This window comes from Babylonia areolata, chromosome 7 (genome assembly GCF_041734735.1).
Source record: "Babylonia areolata isolate BAREFJ2019XMU chromosome 7, ASM4173473v1, whole genome shotgun sequence".
In the NCBI taxonomy this organism is placed as follows: Eukaryota; Metazoa; Mollusca; class Gastropoda; order Neogastropoda; family Buccinidae; genus Babylonia; species Babylonia areolata.
In genome coordinates this window covers 15,203,915-15,224,100 of record NC_134882.1, presented here as the reverse complement: position 1 = coordinate 15,224,100, position 20,186 = coordinate 15,203,915, and the positions used below count along the sequence as shown (strand labels likewise).

The window sequence follows — 20,186 nt, the reverse complement described above, 5'->3', positions numbered from 1 at the left end:
TGACTGTGAGTTGGGGAGGGTGTGTGTGTGTGTGTGTGTGCGTGCATGCGTGCGTGCGTACATGTATATTCTTAGACAGGAAGAGAACACTGAACACTGAACACTTTAATGTCAATAGCTTTACAGCCCTAATGACATGGGGGTTCATAATACCAAATAACAACATGCATCAATAGTAATAATATTGATGAAAACCAAAGCCAAAACGAAATCAATCAATCTGTGCAACAAAGTGCAGTTTCGACCATCCATTCAAAGTAATGGCATGTAGTGAGAAATAAAAACAAAAACATATATAAATGTATAACATAAATATTTTCCATATGAGAATGACAACACAGATTTCACTTTTCACAATGAGCAACACCTGATACTATTTTATTATTGTTGAGTTTTTTTTTCGTCGCATGTTATTCGCTTCTGCAATATATTTTGCAAGTGACTGTAGTGAAGTTTCCTGATTTAGATTAAGCACTCCAAAAATATCTTCATTCTTTGCTGAATTTGTTTTAAATACAACACATTTTTCTCGAATATCGTCATAAGCTTTACAACTAAACAAAAAATGTAATTCATCCTCCCTTGAATGACCGCACATCGGACAAGGGGAGAGTAACGAGGGCTCAGTCTGAAACCACTTTTCATAAGCATTCAAACCAATCGTTCTCGTTCTAAATCTGGCGAGACTTGTTCGGTGCCACTTGTTTGTCACGACTGTGATATATTTTTCTGTTTGAAATATACTTTTAAAACTATAAAACCATCTATATTTCTCAGTGCTGAAGAGAGAAACCCAGAAAGAAATATATATATAAAAGAGAAAGTGCTCAGAGCCCTATTTAGAGAAATAGGAGCTGTAAGAATTCAAACAGTAATAATTATTATTACATACACTGGCTTACATGTGTGTAGGTTGTGTTGTTGAAAGCTGGAAAAGGAAAAAAAAAACAACAACAAAAAAGTGCAGTGGGTGGAAAGGAGATAGAGGTTAACAGGGAAGTAGAAGAGTAAGAAAAACGATGGATCCTTCTTCTTCTTTCCTGCCTCTTCAGCGCCTCTGCAAAATGAGGTTTCACCATTTTCCTTTGACAGAACACCCCTTAGTTGTACATGGACAACAGTCGGGCAAAAGTGTCTTGACTTGCCCGAAAATTACAGGACATTTGTCCTCTTCACATGATATCTGAGAAATGAAATGAATTTTGTACTATCAGCAATAATATGATTGGATATTCTCAGCCCGTTATCTGGCTGTGTCCCAGACACGGATATGCACCCCTGTTATCCCTCTCGCAGACTGGGTACAGAGGTCCTTACCCCTTTCCTTCATTGAGAGGTCAGGGACAGACACCCCTCTCCCCCCCACTCTCCACCCCCCAACACATTTGTTGACAGATCTCTACACAAGATTCACGCCTTGGGTGAATCATGTTGACCCACGGGATTTCCTAGCCGGGTGTAGCTTGGATAAGATTTCTTTGTCTTGGAGGGGCACACAGGGTAGCAGGGGTGTCTGTGTTTTCAGCAAGGCGAGCGCAGGGTGTGGCTTAAGGCTGTGTACACTTGTCAGGTATTGAGGAAGGAGGTAGGCAGGCACGAGTACAGCACTCTCGTTTTCACAAGTTTACAGACAGTCACGGTCCAGAGAGTCTGTTGTAGCTTTTTTTTTTTTTGTGGTTTGGTCAGCTATGAGCCACTCCAGACGCTTCTCACAGCAGGATTGATTTTCACTGACCAAGACACTTTCATTGGTTTATGGGATATGTGGACACGAGTCATTCTACTCACTTGTTCTCACTCGCTAACACTCTTTCAGTCAGAATGTACTGCCATGCGTAGTCATGCTGTCATACTTGCATACTCACAGTGTGTACTCCCACGGTAAAAAAATCACGATACATATTTACTTGCAGATGCTCTTCCACTCGTAATGTACTACCATGCTTAATCATGCTGTCATACTTGCATACTCACAGTATGTACTCCCATGGTCAATAATCATGATACATAGCTACTTGCACACGCTCTTCCACTCAGAATATACTGCCATGCTCAGTCATGCTGTCACATTTGCAGACTGATCTTCCACAAAGTATGACTGTACACCTGTGGTCAGTTAATGTTAAAGTTTGCAGACAGTCAACACATTATGTACTTCCATTCCCAGTTATTGTTATACATTCTTACTTGCAGTCTTCCATCCTGAATTTACCACAATGTTCCGTCATACACTTTTATTTGCAGACTAATCTTTCAGACACTGTGTGCTCCCGTGGTCAGTAATCTTGATACATTCTTACTTGCAGACGCCCTTCCACACAGAATGTACCACTATTCTCAGTCATTTACTCATACTTGTATGCTAATCGTCCAGATAGTATGTACCCCCACTCCCGAGGTCCATTATCATTATACATCCTTACTTGCAGGCAAGTATATTTCCAAGTGTACTTGTAACAGCAAACTCAAGTCCAAAGCTCATCTGTCCTGATCTACATTTTTTCAGCCATTCCATGTTTCACTAGTTAGTTACCTTCATCAGTCCAGTGTTTGATTTATGTTTTGGAGTTTTTGTTTGAATTGTCAAAATGTAAATTAAAAAAAAAATTCTGGGATCATGGTAGAGCAAGTTTTTAAGAAGTTTTCATGGAAAGCCACAGTGACATTTTAGAGGCTGAACGATTGTGGATTTTAACCCAAGTGATGATGATTTTGATGCAGAGAGTGATCAAAGTTTAAACTATTTTCTCTCGTCACGCCAAGGTTTGGGCTAATCTGTTTCACATAGAAAATCACAGTCGTGTATGTTTTGTCCTACAGTCTGTTTTCAAATTCATTTTTTCTAGGCAGCGCCCTTAGGGCAGGAGTGCTGCTGTCCCAAGGTAGCAGTGTCCTGATTGGTTTAACCCTTATGCGTTCCCTTTGATCACAGCCAAAACACTGGGAATGGTTTCTCTTATAGGTATTTGAACGCAAGAGGGTTAAGCATCAAAACAGACACATGTCACAGTCCCTGAAAACAGTACACCCTGTCCTTGATGTTTTCTTTTCCACTGTGTGACTGCTGTGTGGCTTCTTGTTGTTAGCTGCTCCCCCCCCCCCCCCCCCCCCCCCCCCCCCCCCCCCCCCCCCCTGGTGGCCTGACTGTAGTGAAAGTAAGGTCAGTGCCTTTCATGTCTTGTGGTCCTGTGGACATAGAGGGTGAGAAGGGATGGCGGATGGTGGGGCGTGGAGGAAGGCAGGGGGAATTAATCAGTCAGAGCAGGGTCAGTGATGCATTCATGTGGACCAAGAATAACCTACAATTACAGATAGGGAGGGAAGGGACAATGCAAGGGGCCCACAGGGGTTTGTGATGCTCGCTGAGGCCTGCCAGGGAACTGCTGTTTGACAAGTGAGGGGGCAGTGCTGAGTGCTTGTCCACCTGCCTCTGTGTGTGTGTGTGTGTGTTGTGGGGACAGAACAACAGAACAAGGGGTCAGGCAGGCATCAGAGGGTAGGGGGATGTCTGCATATCTCTGTGGTGAGGAGGGCCAGTAAGTGAATGGTGTGTGTGGATCCGAACCTCGGACACGTTCTCGCCCATGCTACTGACGACTTGGATGGGAGCTCTGGTTTCTTGCCACTCCACAAGAAAGCCTGTAAGTAGTGCTCAGCCATTAGTGTACATGTTGGCTGGTACAAGGGGGGAAAGAGAAAATTTAAAAGGTGGTTTGTGAATCGAACCCTGAACCCCTTGTTTTCTGCAAGGTTTGTGCAGTCATGGAAGTCTGCACTGTAGGAGACAGAATGTTTTTGTTTATACAATTTACATTTCATGTGGAGCATGTTCAGCCTGGTCTGGAAAAGGTCAGGAAAAAACTGTGGAATTTTGTTGTTTGGTCACTTCTGTTGAAGTTTGAATCCAGATGTCATCATTGTGCTCTTTTTGTTTTTCCTTTTTTCTCTTTTTTTTTTTTTTTTTTTCACTTGAAGCCCTGTGTTTGGCAGTGTATCACTCACAGCTTGTGTTAGACTTCAGTTGTGTGTATCTGAAGAGAGGCTGTGGATGTGACTGCTTGAAATGTGGAAACACAAACTCTCACAAAAACTTATCAAGTACCTGCCCTTTTCAGTCATGATGTTGCTTTCCCGAAGTGCAAAAACACATGCCACAGCTCTGTCCTTGTTTTGTTTAAACAGATTAAAAAAGAAAAAGACAAAAGATTTGCTTGGCTGTTTGGAGATTAGTTTTGTCGATCATAAAATTGTTTTGTTGACAGTTAAGTGTCAGAGATTATTAAAAAAAAGAAAAAAAAAGAAAAAAAGAAAAAAAAAGGGAAAAGTCCATTGACCTTGTGACAGGATTGGCTGCGAAATGTAGATATTGTAGATATACCGGGGATGTTTTGTTTGGCAGTATCTTCAAACATGTGATAAGATAAACGTGGAGCATACTGTTTAATCCCGCTGAAGAATAGGCCATTGTTTTGATTTTGATTACCTAGGTGTGTTGGATCTTGTCAGGGTTTTTTGGAGTGATGTGCGTTCCTGTCTCAGAGGTGTTCACACTGTCAGAATGGTTTGTATATGTATGTGTTTTTCATAATCAAAATCATGTCTTTTTATTTATCGATTTTTTGTCATTTGAGAGTGAGAAATTCAGAGTAGGTGGGTGATTCACATGTGTGTATTTTTATGTGAACACCGGTTTGCGAAATGTTCTTGCGCTTGAAGAAGACACCAACAGTGCTACTGAAAGCAAAAAAAAACCCAAACAAAACAAAACAAAGCAAAAAAACAACAACAACAAAAACCGCCAACAACTACATAGTTCATAATATGTGACAGTTATAAGGTATTATGTTGTGTAAGTTACAAAATTCACACCATTACAAATGACAAACATAACTTCCCATGAAGAAATGACTTTCAGGATACTGAAGAACAGCATTCAAAACTGGATCAGATTACCCCGTTACCGGAAGATAAGTTTTCCTGCTCTCTGCTCTCCTGCTCTCCATCACGTAACTGCAACCCAGGATATGTTCTCATCTGGTTACATGTATCTGCTCTGACTGACTGAAACCATTTATTGTCAGATTAACCTTTTGTTGTACTGACATTTTCGCAACCATTTGAATAAATATTAACTGAGCAACACAAAGAAATTCTAATTTGAGAAGGAAACCAGACCAATGATATGAATTTAAAAAGAACATATTTAACAAATCAATTTACCAAATTTCATTAATATCAATATCTCAAAAAATGTTTTAACGTACATACATACTCACACACGTGTATCCCCAACCCACCCCCTACATACATCCATGCATGCACACAGACACCCATTCAACTTCCCCCACCTCATCCCCCTACCCTAAGTACACTTGTATCGTCACAACATTTGCAACAAACCTTCACACACACACACACACACACACACACACACACACACACACACATACACATACACATACATACATATGCGTGTGTGCGCGCGTGCGTGTGTGTGTATATATGATCTTTAACAAAGAAGAAGAAGAAATGAATAAATTAACATAAGAGAGAGAGAGAGAGAAGACAAAAAAGTAGTGTACTTCACTGTACACTTACAGTATGCAATCATTAAATTAAGGTTTCATAATGTAATCAAGACGACATATTACATGTTAGAGTCGAACAGTTCCATTAATTAGAATAATGGGAACTTTTCTCTACAAGTAAATCTGACGCTATCACCCAAAACGAAACACTACTTTGGGTTAAATAAAACAGAGGGTAAACTCTGCAGCATATAATACATAAAAAAAAGGATGAAACAGATTAGAAAAACCGACCAGTTGGATGGCTTTTGATTAGGTCAACTGCGGTTTTTGTCAGAGACCAACCATTTCCTTTGCTAGGGTGAAAAACGCTGGACATGGTAAATGGAAGATTAAAGGATGTAATCATATCATGAAGGGGTTTGAAATGTGAATGTGTGTCTGGACATTCGAGCAAAAAATGTGGGATGTCAAGGGTCTCACCACAAATACAAAGTGGTGACAGTTTCAAAAATCTGCATAACCATGTATTAGTTCTTAGCCTGTGTGTCAAGTTTCTTGTGGAAATTGATCCTGCCTTTCCTTACTGGAAGAGAGAGATCCCACCAGAGCTTCTTTTTTGAGTTTTCTAAGAACTGTTTCTGTCTGAAACTCCAGATATATGTTGAAAGAATAGTACAGGCTTCAGAAACAGAAATAGGATTATTGTAATAGATTGAAACCGAATTGTTCAATGCCGCTTCCTTGGCACAAAAATCGGCCATTTCGTTGTCACGAAGATTAGAATGTCCAGGAACCCACAAGAGTGAAATGTCAGAACCTTGCATAATTAACTGGTGGATTAAATACAAAATTTCGTACATAATATCTGCTCGTTCAGATAAAGATTGATTATTTAAAGCCATCAATGCTGATTTTGAATCAGATAGTATAAGAATTTTTGGAGGCACAAGAGGCATATCACTAAAAAAAAGGTGAAAGCCATCAGAATTGCAAACAATTCAGCAGTAAAAATTGAACAACCTTTAGTTAAGTGGAATCTCTTTTTAATGTTAAGCTCAGGGATTACAAAAGCGGCCCCAACTTCAGAGTTACTACTGATTGATCCATCTGTGAAAACATGGAGGTAATATTTGAAATGTGTATTAATCAGTTCTTTGGCCCGAGAGATAATAATGAGTGGACTGTCACTCTTTTTTAACTGTCCATATGCAAAAATAATATTTGCTTGTTCAGTCAGCCAAGGTGGATGAAAACAATGTGGAATTTTCGCAATCTGGGAAAGAGACAGACTGCAACTCTCAAAGACTGACTTAGTAAAATCGAACAAGGAAGTGTATACAGCTTTGTTACGAATTTCTCTAGAGATGTATGTTTCTTCATCAAGTTCAGAGACAACCAAATTTGGGACAGCTGTAGCCCTTACCATGTAGTTACAGGCACTTAATTTCCTGTGTTCAGGTAATGGTAAAACACCAGCTTCTTTGTATGTTTTGTCGATTGAAGCCCATCGCGGTTACCCGAGTGCAATCTTAAAAGCTAAGGAATCAATACTTGTCAGTTTATGAAGATCAGAGTTTGAAGCAGTGAAATAGACTTCTTGACCATATGATATAATTGAGCGGACTAGTCCCATTGCAGCATTGATAAGATTACTGCCACAATTTATGACAGGGATTCCAGAAAGCACACGTAATAGAGCTATTTTCTTCCTCGCCTTCTCAATAAGGTAGTTTATATGTTTAGTCCAAAAAAGTGTATATGTTTAGTCCAAAAAAGTTTATAATGGAAGATAACACCGAGAAATTTCACCTGTTTATTCGGATATATGATAGTGTCATTTACCTTGATTTTAATAGCATCCCTGCCTTCAAATTCAATCAACTTTTTAGTAAATATGATGAAAACAGTCTTTTTAGCAGACAGGAGAAAACCACTTTCTTTCATATATTCCACAATGTTGTCGATGGCATCTTGAAAATGCGTAATAATTTTATTTCGTTTTGATGTATTTTTTGTAATATTACAGTTTACATTCTTCCAGAGAGCTATGCCATCTGCGTAAGCTACTAATGTGGCACCATCTGTGTTGATATTTTTCATATCATAAAGCATTAGTGAAAACAGAGTGGGAGAAATCACACTTCCCTGGGGAACACCCATATTGATGGACCTTGATCTGGATAATATACCACCTAATCTCACCTGGAATGTCCTCTGGGATAAGAATGACTTAAGAAATCTAAGAAAACGACCTCCCAACCCCACTGTATTTGCTTTATGAATCAAATTATAGTGCCACACAGAGTCATAGGCTCTATGAATGTCAAAGAAAGTTGCGACCGTGGATTTGCGAGTGCCTTCTTAACATGAGAAGTTAGATGGACAACATGATCAGTAACACCCCTACCTCTTCTAAAACCAGCCTGGAAAGTAGGTAAAATTCCTTTCTTCTCCAGAAAGTGTTCTAATATAGCTTTCAAAATTCTCTCGAAAACCTTCCCAAGATGGGGTGTTAACGAAACAGGTTGGTAACTGGAAGGGTTAGATTAAGGTTTTCCATTTGTTTGTGAATGGGTAATATGGTTGCTTTCTTCCAGTCAGTTGGAAGGATACCAGAATTCCAGCAAATCTGAAAAAAAATCTAACACTCTTTTTAAAAAGATATTTGGAAAATGTCTGATCATGCTGTATGATATTGGATCTGAGCCTGTTGCAACTTTCCCTGACTTAACAGTGTTGAAGCACGGTATAGATCCCCCAGCGTTAGGTCTGCATTAATGTAAGATGCACTGCTATCATTCTTATCCATTTCACAGGGGCAGTTCATATCTTCAAACTGTTTCCTTCTCTTTTGCTCAAAGGACGGTAAGTATTCTGTCTGACTCATTTTTGCGAATGTATCCGCAAATAACTCGGCTTTCTCTTCCCTAGTTTTATACACAATATCATTTTCATACAAAGGAGGATCAGGAAGATTATAAACACCCTGTATTTGTTTTATTTCTCTCCACAGTTTTGAAGAGGCAGTCGGGTCGCTAGTACAGTCGTTAATCAGATTTGTGTAGTACATCTTTTTGGCAGCAGCCACTGTTCTATTACTAAAACTATTAGCCTGTTTATACTTGTTGTGCAGTTCTGATACTCTTTCTTTGGATTCTATTTTTCGAGACCTATGCCAGTTTTTGAGAGCTTCTGTTTTCTTATTGACTGCTATTTCACATGAGCTGTTCCACCAAGGATTACCAGACCGTTTTGGATTGGTTATATACTTTACTTTTGGAATTGAACTGTCAGCAGCCTTCAGAATAACATTCCTCAGAGACCCATAACAAATATGTAAATCTTCTTGTGATGTAACATCAGTGCTGAAATTTAGATCAGCAGAGTAATAAGCCAGCATATTACCAAACAGATCCCAGTTTGCTTTCTTTTCATTATACTTCAACCCCACATTATCTTTAATTATGATCTCGTGTTTACAGATAATACTATTTCAGCTGGAAGGTGGTCAGTCCCCAGTGGTGTTTTGAGAACTTGTCATTAACAGTATGGATTTATATCAGTCGACACCAAAGAGATGTCTATTGAAGAATTTTTTTGATCTGCCCGATCAGCGATTCTAGTTATTGAACCATCATTTAATATAGTTAGAATTAACTATGGTGTTCGCTAGATATGCATTGTTGTTTGTGAGTTCGCAATTTTTTTCCGACCACAAGGCATGGTGCACATTAAAAGGCAATACGTACAGAGGCGGCAAATGTTGCCCCACTTAAGGAAAACGGCAGACTTGTCTCAGGTGCAAAAGAGCGAGCAGAAATGCTAAACAAGCAATTTCACTCCGCCTTCAGTGTGAAAATCACCTGCAGCAAAGAGGAGTTCAACGACAGAACTGGTCTACCATCAGACCCCCCCATCAGACTCTCCTACCTTAAGCGCCATAGAGATTTCAGAATGGGAACAGAAGTGGCTTATGAGCTTCCATCCAGACAAATGTCAGACACTGCGAGTGAGCCGGAAGAGAGACCCCCTACCATCAGAGTACACCTTTCGTGGCCACACCCTTGATGTAGTCAGCAAATCAAAATACCTTGGCATCACCATCACTTCTGATCTTAGATGGACCCCCCACATCTCCAGTGTCTCCAACCAAGCCAACAAAACCTTAGGCCTACTGAGACGGAACCTGAAAATAGGCTCCCAGCGTATCATACAGCAAGCCTACCAAACACTGGTCCGCCCAACCCTGGAGTATGCCAGCTCTGTGTGGGACCCCTATACAGAGAAGGACATTAAGAAACTTGAGGCAGTACAACGCCGGGCTGCTTGCTGGGTGACCCATCAACACAGGAAAACATCCAGTGTGCAAGACATGATGGAGACTCTTCAGTGGTCCCCCCTTAAAGAGCGAAGGAGAAAGGCAAGACTGGTGAACTTTTATAAGTTCCACAGCGGCAGTCTTATCATCAACACATGCCACAAGCCCTCTCAAAATCCCTCAGCATCCACGGGGACCCGAGGATCGCAACCAGCAGTGTACCATCTCTCCAACTGCAGGATGCTGTACGGACAAAAATCTTTCTTTCCCCGAACCATAACTAACTGGAACAGCCTTCCTGCTGAGATTGCCCTCAGCCCAACCCTGGAAGGCTTCAAATCCTGAATCTGATCACCTCCCCCCCCCCACCCCCATACCTTCCTCCTTCCCCCCCTTACCCCCCCTCCCCCGGCCCAGCGACCTCTGCTTCAGGAAACCTCAAAAACACGCAAACCCCCCTTATAGTCTACAGAATCTTCACAGTGATGAAGGCGGTAGTCAAGGGAAAGAAGAAGAAGAAGATGAAGACGATGATGTGGTCTCCATGTCACAGGACATATCCTCTGATTTGGACGAAAAAGGTGGGGACGATGGAGACGATGACGATGATGAGTTGGACACAGATATATGTTCATCTCTGTCTTTGAGGATTTCTTCAATGAAAAATGATTTCAACCTATTTATTAGATGTTTTTTCCTCCCATGTTTGGGGAGATTATTTTCTGAAAGTTGTTTCTTCAGTTGTGAAACTTTGGTCTGATTTTACAGATCTGGGTTTTCCAGGAATGCATTGAAGGTTGTGACGTTTGACATCACAGCAACATGTATTAGAAACAAACAAGCAAAATGAATAGATGAATAGATAAATGATATTGATAATAATAAACAAAGTAAAGGTAATACTGTAATAGTCCACACTGTCACAAATATCTATACCTAACTTTGCTGAATGTTAGAATTACATTCTGAAACTAAATTTGGTGACAGGAAAGCTAGTTTATTATACTAATTTAGAACCCTACTTATTTTCACCAAAAATAAATCTAATATAGCCCCAATATGTCATAGTCTTCTCTTCAACATACACAGGTACACCAGTATATCACGTCTATAAAATTAACAGATTCAAATGTTATAACTCGGGAACTGTGAATCTCGTTCATTATCATAGATGTTTAAATGTTCAGGATCCGGCTGCCCCAAGTCGGTAACAAGGTTGGCGACGTGTAATTTAGTGAATGCTGTTGTCACATTTTAAATTGTTATGCAGACCGTTTGCGAAAAAGTACCTAGGGAAACGTGTGTCGACAACTAGACCTGTGGTCAGTGGTATCTTATGCTAGACATAGTTCATTGCTGACTGGGGAAAAACAAAAACACGACAAGGCTCGAAGATAATGTAGCAACACATGATGGTGAAAAGTAATAAAACATACATGAAGTAGCGGAGTGATAGATCTGTTTGTTTGTGTATTGGTGTATGTGGAGAATCGATGCTGACTTGGGGCATTCGACGATTCCGAGAGATGACGTTACAAACTCGGGACGGTCTTAGTAGTTTCCACACGCGTCTCAGTCCTCCCTATTAGATCTCCCTTTGGAATCCGCCACGAGCCAGCAATGAGACTGACACGTTGTGCTGGACTTGGTTCAAGCACCCACCTGGAATCGTCAACACAAGTCACATACGAAAAAAAATGCCGATGTAACTTATATTCTAAAGATAAGATCTTTGCATCAGAGGAAACTTTTATGATGATGACTGATGTGACGTAAAACTGTAAGTTGTGTACGTCAAACCAGCTCGTCGACTGTTTCTGTGATGCAGAAAGTCGACAAAATGTGGCCTGTCTTTTTTTTTTTTTTTTCCCTCCCCTGACCACTCCCCCTCGAACAGGACATCAGTCACGCCCACAATCACACCATCCGCCCACAACGCCAAACAAAACACCCCCCGCACAAAAATTCGCAGAAGAAAAAGATCCACGGAGCTATTCAAATTTCATTGACAAAAAGGAACCACGAATCCCACAACAAAACAGGGAGGGCCAACCGCCTCAATGCAGGAAATTAAAAAAAACAAACAAACAAAAAAAACAACAACAAAAAACCCCCCAAAACGCCAGGAATCACATCCTGCTCAACCATGAAACACACTAATTGGCACACACAGGAGTATCCAAACAGCAAGAAAGAACCAGCACACGCAAGAAACCAGGCAATAACCAGGATCACACACTCAGCACCTTCAGGCCGACCACACAGTTAGCTATCTTGAACCGGATGTGCATCTGCTCTTGTTACACAATGCACACATGTTAAATGTCACTGTCAGGTCATGTAGACCACACTCACTCAAGTGCACATATGTCAGGCATGGTGACAAGACAGAGAAAAAAACAGAAACAGATATTAACCCCTTCATTGTTGCCGATGATTGCGCATGTCAGTGAAGGGCTGTCAGCTGAGATAAGATAGAGCTTACAGGTAAAGATGTCCATCACAGTTCTTTGTTTGGACTTCTTCCTCTTGGAATTGCATTGTTTTTGTTCAGTAAAATCAGGTGCACCATTGATAAGTACACCAAAAAGTAGTGGATGTACTTCAAAGTTACGGCATACTGTTCTCATTCCACCAGGATTCAGCAGTCAAGGCGTCAAATAATGTTCAGACTAAACACACACATGCACACAAAATCTGTATAAAATATGGAACTCAAACCCTACACACTGGTTTCCTAGTCGGGGGGCATTACCGCTGGGCTTCTCCTCCACTATCATCCTGTCATGACAATGATGCTGATCATGGATGTGACAGGTTAATGCCTCACCCGCCCCTCCCCCCTCACCGCCCACCCCACCCATCCCCCCACTTCCTTCTGTCGCAGGGAATGGTGTGATGTGAGCACTATTACCATTGTTATAGTTGTTCTATTGCAGGGAATTGAGTGACATGAGCGCTGTTGCCTTTGTTTTTGTTCTGTTGGGGGGTTGGGTGGGAACAACGATGGAAACCGGTTTGCAGTTTTTGTGTTCATTTTGTATTGAGTGGAATCAGGAAGTGGTAGTAAAAAGCCTGGAGGGTGGTTTTGGTGACAGATCATGTGTCGGAGTTTTGTTGATCTCTGATGTTGTTGTCTTTTTCATTTCCTCTTCTTTCTCCTCGCCATGAGGTTTTGGAAATCACAAATCAGAATCTTTTTTTTTTCCGATTTACTGGAAAGCTGTTTAATCTTGTTATTGAAAAAGGATAGTAATAATGAAAATTATAAAAAGATTATTAAAGAGCTGTGGAAAGGAGTCTTATCTCTGTTACCCCCTCCCCTCTGCACCCCCTCCCTTCACACACACACACACACACACACACACACAAACATGCAAGGATGCTTGGACATTTACTGTTGATCTCTAATTCTCACTCATACCACACACTCATGTGCACATGCACGCTTGTTGACATTTGCACATATTCATGCACGTGTGTGCGTGCACACACACATGCACAGTCACACACACACACACACACACACACACACACACACACTCACACATGTTCACACCTGCATACACACATGCACACCCCTCTACACACACACCCCTACACCCACACCTTCACACCCTCACACCTATCCCCCCACACACCCCCACCATGCCTACAAACACCCACCCCCACACAAAAGTCACTCAACTAACTTCCCTGGAAACTGCCTTGTTCTATGGGTTTTTTGTGTTTTTTCAAACTTTTCTTTTTTTACTCATATCATTGACAGTACATGATAAACAAAACAATCACCATAGGTTTTTTTTGAACAGTGCCCTTGACTCCATACATCTATGTTTCTATCTGACTTAACACATGCATTGTATGTGGAGTCTGATTGTTTGGTCAGGAGGTGGGGGTGTGGGCTGAAAGATACCTTCCGTCATCACAGTACATTCTGTTGGACTGCTGCCCATGTTTTCTTACCAGTCGGGTGATGAATGCTGAGCTGAACAGTGAATATATTGTTTTATTGTTGGATTCGGCAAGAGTTGGTTGGAAACGAAAGCTGTACTGAATGTCAGCGAGGGTGTATTCGTTCAGCATGATAAGCCAAGAGTTGGTTGGAAACAAAAGCTGTACTGTATGTCAGTGACAGAGTGTGTTCATTCAGCATGATGCGGCTGAAGAACAGGAGAGGAGGAAGAAAATTGTTTCTGAATGAATCTGTGACATATTTGAATGGTGGTGTATCATGGGTGAATCCTTCAACGACGAAGGAATGAAACACTTAAAAAGTCATTGAGCCCTGCACCCGAGAATTGCCTTGGCATCAAAATTTGTCTGATCAAAACAGTTTTCACGTTTCTACATACATGCATGAACCACACAGAAAGGGAGCAAACTTCTACATTATTTCTGGATGTGCCTACATGTAATTTTGAGGAAAAACAGAATATTTTCTGTGTTTTTATTCCACATCAATATTTAGTGGAAGTCAGCTGAGGTTGTAAACTGCTCAGGGTTGAATGGATTAACAACAAAAAAAGCTGTTGAAGTGGAAGAAGTTTATTAAATCAGGACCTGTCTTTGTGTGTGTGTAGGGGTGTGTGATTTTGTTGTTTTTTAAATAACCTTTTTAAGTGTTTTTTTCCCCCCTCCATTTATGGACATTTTTTTAAGGGAGAGAAGGAGTTTTGTTTTTGATCCTGTCACACGTTCTGGTGATTGTAGGTATATCTAATCAAAGTATTAGTTTTCATGTTTAAATATTATCAAAATAAAGATGAAAAGGTAGGAGAGGAGAAGGAGTTGTGTGGTGAGTTTGGGGATAACAGCTGGAGAGTGGAATGAAAGATGAATAAAAATTATTTGAAATGAATAGAAGTACAGCTGCATGAATTTACTTGATGGGTGTTGCAAAAGTGAAGTCGTTCATTTAACAAGAGAAACAACTGAGATAATGGATGAAAAGAAAAAAATTAAAGGAAAAAAAAAGTCACTGTACCTAGTGACTGTTAATGTTAATGAGACACCTTTGTGTAAGGAAGGGTTCAATAACTTAAAGCTTAAAGTTTAAAAAACAACAACAAAAACAAACTTTTTTGTGCTCCTTGTTTCCATTGTAGATTCTGATGTTTTCTACTTTTTTTGTGCTCCTTGTTTCCATTGTAGATTCTGATGTTTTCTACTTTTTTTGTGCTCCTTGTTTCCATTGTAGATTCTGATGTTTTCTCAGTCCTCGAGTTTGTGCACTTTATGTGTTCAGTAAAACAAAAAAACAACAACAGCAGCAGCAGCAGCAAAAAATTGTTGGGGCTGGTTGGTGGTTTGTGAATTCCTTGGTCTTAAACTCTTTGTCACAGTGGTGGTGATGGTGGTAAGTATTAGCAACAATCAGCAGGCAGTAATAAGAAGGAAAGGTGTCATTGAAAAATTATGGATCTGCTTGCTTGCGGCTGGCTTGGGGGTGGGGGTGGAGGGGGGCGGAGGTGTGAGGTAACAGTTCAGAGGGGTGGTTTTTTTAGGGGTGGTGAAGGGAGGTGAGAAGGGGGTGGGCTGGGGTCAGTGATCGTTGTTGTTGTTTTTTTTTTTTAAACACATAAAATCATCCATGTGGCGGCCACTGAGATGTATAACCCTGGTCAATGGTGTCGGCGGAATACATGAAAGGGAATGTTGTGTGTGTGTGTGCACTGGAGCGGACCCACAAGTAGGAGAGGGGAGGTGGAGGGTAGGGGGTTTGGGGGTGGGGGGTAGTGGTGGTGGTAGTATAGTGGTCATGGTCTGTGGCACTACTGGTCAGTTGTTGGTTCACTCCTTGCTTGCTGGCCTGCTGTGCTGCTTATGTAAGACAAGAGGGGGCTGGGCTTGTGTGTGTGTGTGTGTGTGTGTGTGTGTGTGCTGTACTGTTTGGTGTTTTTGCAGCTTTCTTTCTTTCCCCCAGTTCTCCTACACCTACACCAGGGGTACTCCTGTGTGTGTGTGTGTGTGTGTGTGTGTGTGTGTGTGCTCTTCTGTAGTAGATCCCTTCCCACCTCCCCTGCCCGGTCTCCCACCCTCCCACACACCTGGGTTGTTGTGAAGTAAGGGCATGGTGTTGAGGAGGAGAAGACGCTCAGGGTGGACTCCATGAGACAGTGAAGATAAAAATGTTCTTTGGGGTACTTGTGTGGTGGTTTTACTTTTTTTTTTGTTTTGTTTTTGTTGTAGTGTTTTTTGGTTTTTTTTGTACTTTGTGGTGTTTACTTTTTTTTTGGGGGGGTGGGGGGTGGGGGGTGGAGGTGTGTGTGTGGAGAATTCTCTCCTCTATTGTAAAGTTGTGTATTTTTGCTCTATCAACATCACTGGTGGTGTTGTGAGTGATTTGTGTCAGTTAATTGTTAGCCACTAAGTGAAATTAGGAGTGAGATTATGAATGACTTGGACTGTGCATTGTTGCTGACCATCCTTTATTACAGTATTACAAATAAGGATATGTATATATTTGCATGTAAACACACATGTGCACACACCTCACACAGACGCATGCACATACACACGCAGCCATGCAAAATGATGACTAACTCACACACATATACATAAACATGCATATATATATATATATATATATATATATATATATATATATATGCATATGCATATGTACCAAGAAGTCGGAAAGACATTTCCTGTGACGGTAGTACTCACTTCAGCTATCTGATGCTGAATCAACTTGGAACGGATGTCTGTCTGTCTCAGTGTCTGTCTGTCTGTCTGTTTGGCTGACTGCAGTTTTGCCAAGAAGACTCCATACTGACTAAGACAAGGAAACTATGGACTGAGTTCGACCAAGATACACACAACAAAACAATGAATAGGGAGCCACATCATCATCAACCTGTCACCTCCCTTCAGTGTGCGCCCCCTCCCACCTGTTTTTTTGCCTTGGGGTCTTCTTCTTCGTTGTCATTTGTGGGCTGCAACTCCCACGCTTACTCGTATGTACACGAGTGGGCTTTTATGTGTATGACTTTTTTTTTTTGCCCTGCCATGTAGGCAGCCATACTCTTGTTTTCGGGGGTATACCTCAGGGTAAAATCTGGCTGGCCCATGTTAAACCTGGGGTCTCTGTAGACGAGCCTGGGGGGTGGGGGTGGGGTAAACTTCAACTGGTCAGAATTGATCCCCTCCCATTCCCCCCCCCCCCGTTGAATTTTACCTCCCATCCTCATCAGTCATCTCACCTTTCATCCTCGTAATAAATATGGGGGTCACTCTAAGCTAGCTCGAAATAACCCCCTTGGGTAAGATTGGCTGAGTTGACTCCCCCTCCCCTATTTATTTGATACTAACTTCCAGTGAAGTGGGAAGGGTGCATGGCAAGAGAGAGAGAGAGAGGGGGGGGGGAGGGGCAGTGGGTGATCTTGACTAGGTACAAATGATTGCAGGGGTCATCTTAGGCTTGCCAAGATTGACCCTGGGATAAAATCCAGTAAAGGGGGGTAGATTATTGAGGCTGTTACACCAGGGGTCTTTCCGTTTAAACAGCATCCTCATTGCTCTGTTCCTGCCTTTTATGGTTTTTATTTTATTTTATTTTTTATACTTTTTTTTATTTTATTTTTTTTTTACTTCCCTTTCCATTCACATTCCTTTTTTTTTTCCCCAGCAAGTCTTGACATTTTTTTTTCTCTTTTCCTGCACTGGCTGCTGTCTGTGACGTACTATGTGTGCGGTTTAGTTCTGTTGGTCAGGTAGTGAGATAGTAAACAATGGGATGGACACTAGCTATCTGTTCTGCAGTGTTGTTAACCTAAACAATGGGATGGGCACTAGCTATTTGTTCTGCAGTGTTGTTAAATTAACCAGTAGGATGGGCACCAGCTATCTTTTCTGCAGTGTTAGCCTTAACAATGGGATGGGCACTAGCTATCTGTTCTGCAGTGTTGTTAACCTAAACAATGGGATGGGCACTAGCTATCTGTTCTGCAGTGTTGTTAACCTAAACAGTGGGATGGGCACCAGCTATCTGTTCTGCAGTGTTGTTAACCTAAACAATGGGATGGACACTAGCTATCTGTTTTGCAGTATTGTTAACCTAAACAATGGGATGGGCACCAGCTATCTGTTCTGCAGTGTTGTTAACCTAAACAATGGGATGGGCACCAGCTATCTTTTCTGCAGTGTTAGCCTTAACAATGGGATGGGCACCAGCTAGCTATCTGTTCTGCAGTGTTGTTAACCTAAACAATGGGATGGGCACCAGCTATCTGTTCTGCAGTGTTAACCTTAACAATGGGATGGGCACCAGCTATCTGTTCTGCAGTGTTGTTAACCTGAACAATGGGATGGGCACCAGCTATCTGTTCTGCAGTGTTAACCTTAACAATGGGATGGGCACCAGCTATCTGTTCTGCATTGTTAACCTAAACAATGGGATGGGCACCAGCTATCTGTTCTGCAGTGTTGTTTACCTATATCAGCACATGATCCTTTTTAGAAAAATGTATTTTTGTATGTTTTGAAGTATAAATTATTAAATATATATATTTAAGAAATTAAAAAAAAAAAAAAATATTTTCATAGGATTTTTGTCCCCAGCATAGCCTAGTCTTATTTGCCGAAAGGAGCTTTATGGTCAAGACAAATGATAATTGATACGTTGTGAATTGTGTTGTTTTGCAGTTGTTGTTTTTTTCTCAAGATGTGACAGAGTTTTGTGTTCAATGTGGCTGATTAACAACCTTTTTTTTTTTTTTTAATTAAAAAGTTGGGTAGTCCTGATATGGCCCTGCACAGTCGGCTGGACTATGAATAACAGTGTCAGATATCAAATGCCCTCCATAGAGAGTGTCAGAGAGGGTACTGAGACAGACTGACTGAGTCGTCAGACAGGATGTTGTTGATTCATCGTTTCATGATTCAGTGGTGGTGTGGAGTGGTGAGGATAAAGTGTGAAAGATGGTCGTTGTCTTCCCCTGAGTGGATGTGATGGTGCTGGTTCCCGTCGGGAGACTACTTGGGGACTCATGATGACTGGCAATGGATATTTTCCTTTTTCCAAGCGACCCTTACGCTGCGTGCACATTTTTGTGAGTAAATCATGCCTCTTAAAAAATTATTAAAAAAAAAAGAAAGTTTTTGGGACATGGGGTGTGGTGGTGCTTTTGTTCTTTCTTTATATTTACAACAAACAGGTGTGGTATAGTTATTTATGGATTGGACACACACACACACACACACACACACACACACACACACACACACGCACAATCACACACACACAAACACACACACACACACACACTGATACTCAGAGACACAGACACACACACACACACACACACACACACACACACACACACAGGAACCTTCAATGCACCAAATTCGTCTTGAGAAGCTATTCAGCAGAAAATGATTTGAAACCTGAACTGAATCTTAAGTTCGATACTGACTTTCCAAAAAAGAGCTAGGACCATCACCTCCCATATGACCATAAGTATATATACATCTATTACTATAACAAGCTCTGATCTAAATCTGAAGCATAATGTAGCCAAACAGTCGTTTTATCCCCTATCCCACCCTGGGAACTCAAGAGAGCCCAGTTTGATATTGATTATACACATGTAACAAAGACTGAAAACATAAATTTACTGTCATGTTATGCCCGAATCCACTTATGTGATCAATATCCAAACCACCTGATGGTTTATACAGATGGTTCTGTGTTAAACAATAATGCAGGTGCCGCATATATCATACCTGAAGTAAACGCAGAAAAAATTTATAACGTGGGAATAAATAAGTCAATCTTTACTGCGGAGCTAGTTGCAGTACTTACGGCATTGTACTTCTTTCTCGATTTGCCAAAAAATAGATTCCAGATTGCTTTTTGTGTTGACTCTAAGTCAGTCATTAATGCTATCAACTCTGTACACTCCAAAGTTAGATCTGAAATTATTATTGAAATTAAACATCTAATTCATTTACTCTCATTGAGGGGTACTAGTACTGCATTCATCTGGATTCCTTCGCATTGTGGCCTTCATTATAATGAGAAGGTTGATCTCTTGGTGAAAAAAAGGAGCAAAGGAATCAGCTGAGTCAGCATATTTATCTCTTCCATTTTCATTGCAGGAATGTTATAGTAGAACAAATCCAGCGATCATACTTTCAGACAGAAGAAAGGAAAATGGGCCGTTCCACCTTACACAAAGAAATAAGTAATATTTATGAATTGTTGGTAAACATGAACAACACATTTACAGCGAAAGGCAGATTGCATCATTGATCTGCAGATGGAAACTGACACTCAGAGGCACAGACAAAATACATAAAAAGTGTTTCCTGTATATGTGGTAATCCTATAACGA

General features: G+C 41.0%; 1 protein-coding gene across 9 annotated transcripts in view; it reads left to right on the top strand.

Annotated features, from left to right (window-relative positions):
* Nucleotides 1-20,186, top strand: part of LOC143283736 (arf-GAP with Rho-GAP domain, ANK repeat and PH domain-containing protein 2-like) — a 137,081-nt gene that overhangs the window by 30,054 nt on the left and 86,841 nt on the right. The gene's annotated exons all lie outside the window — the stretch shown is intronic.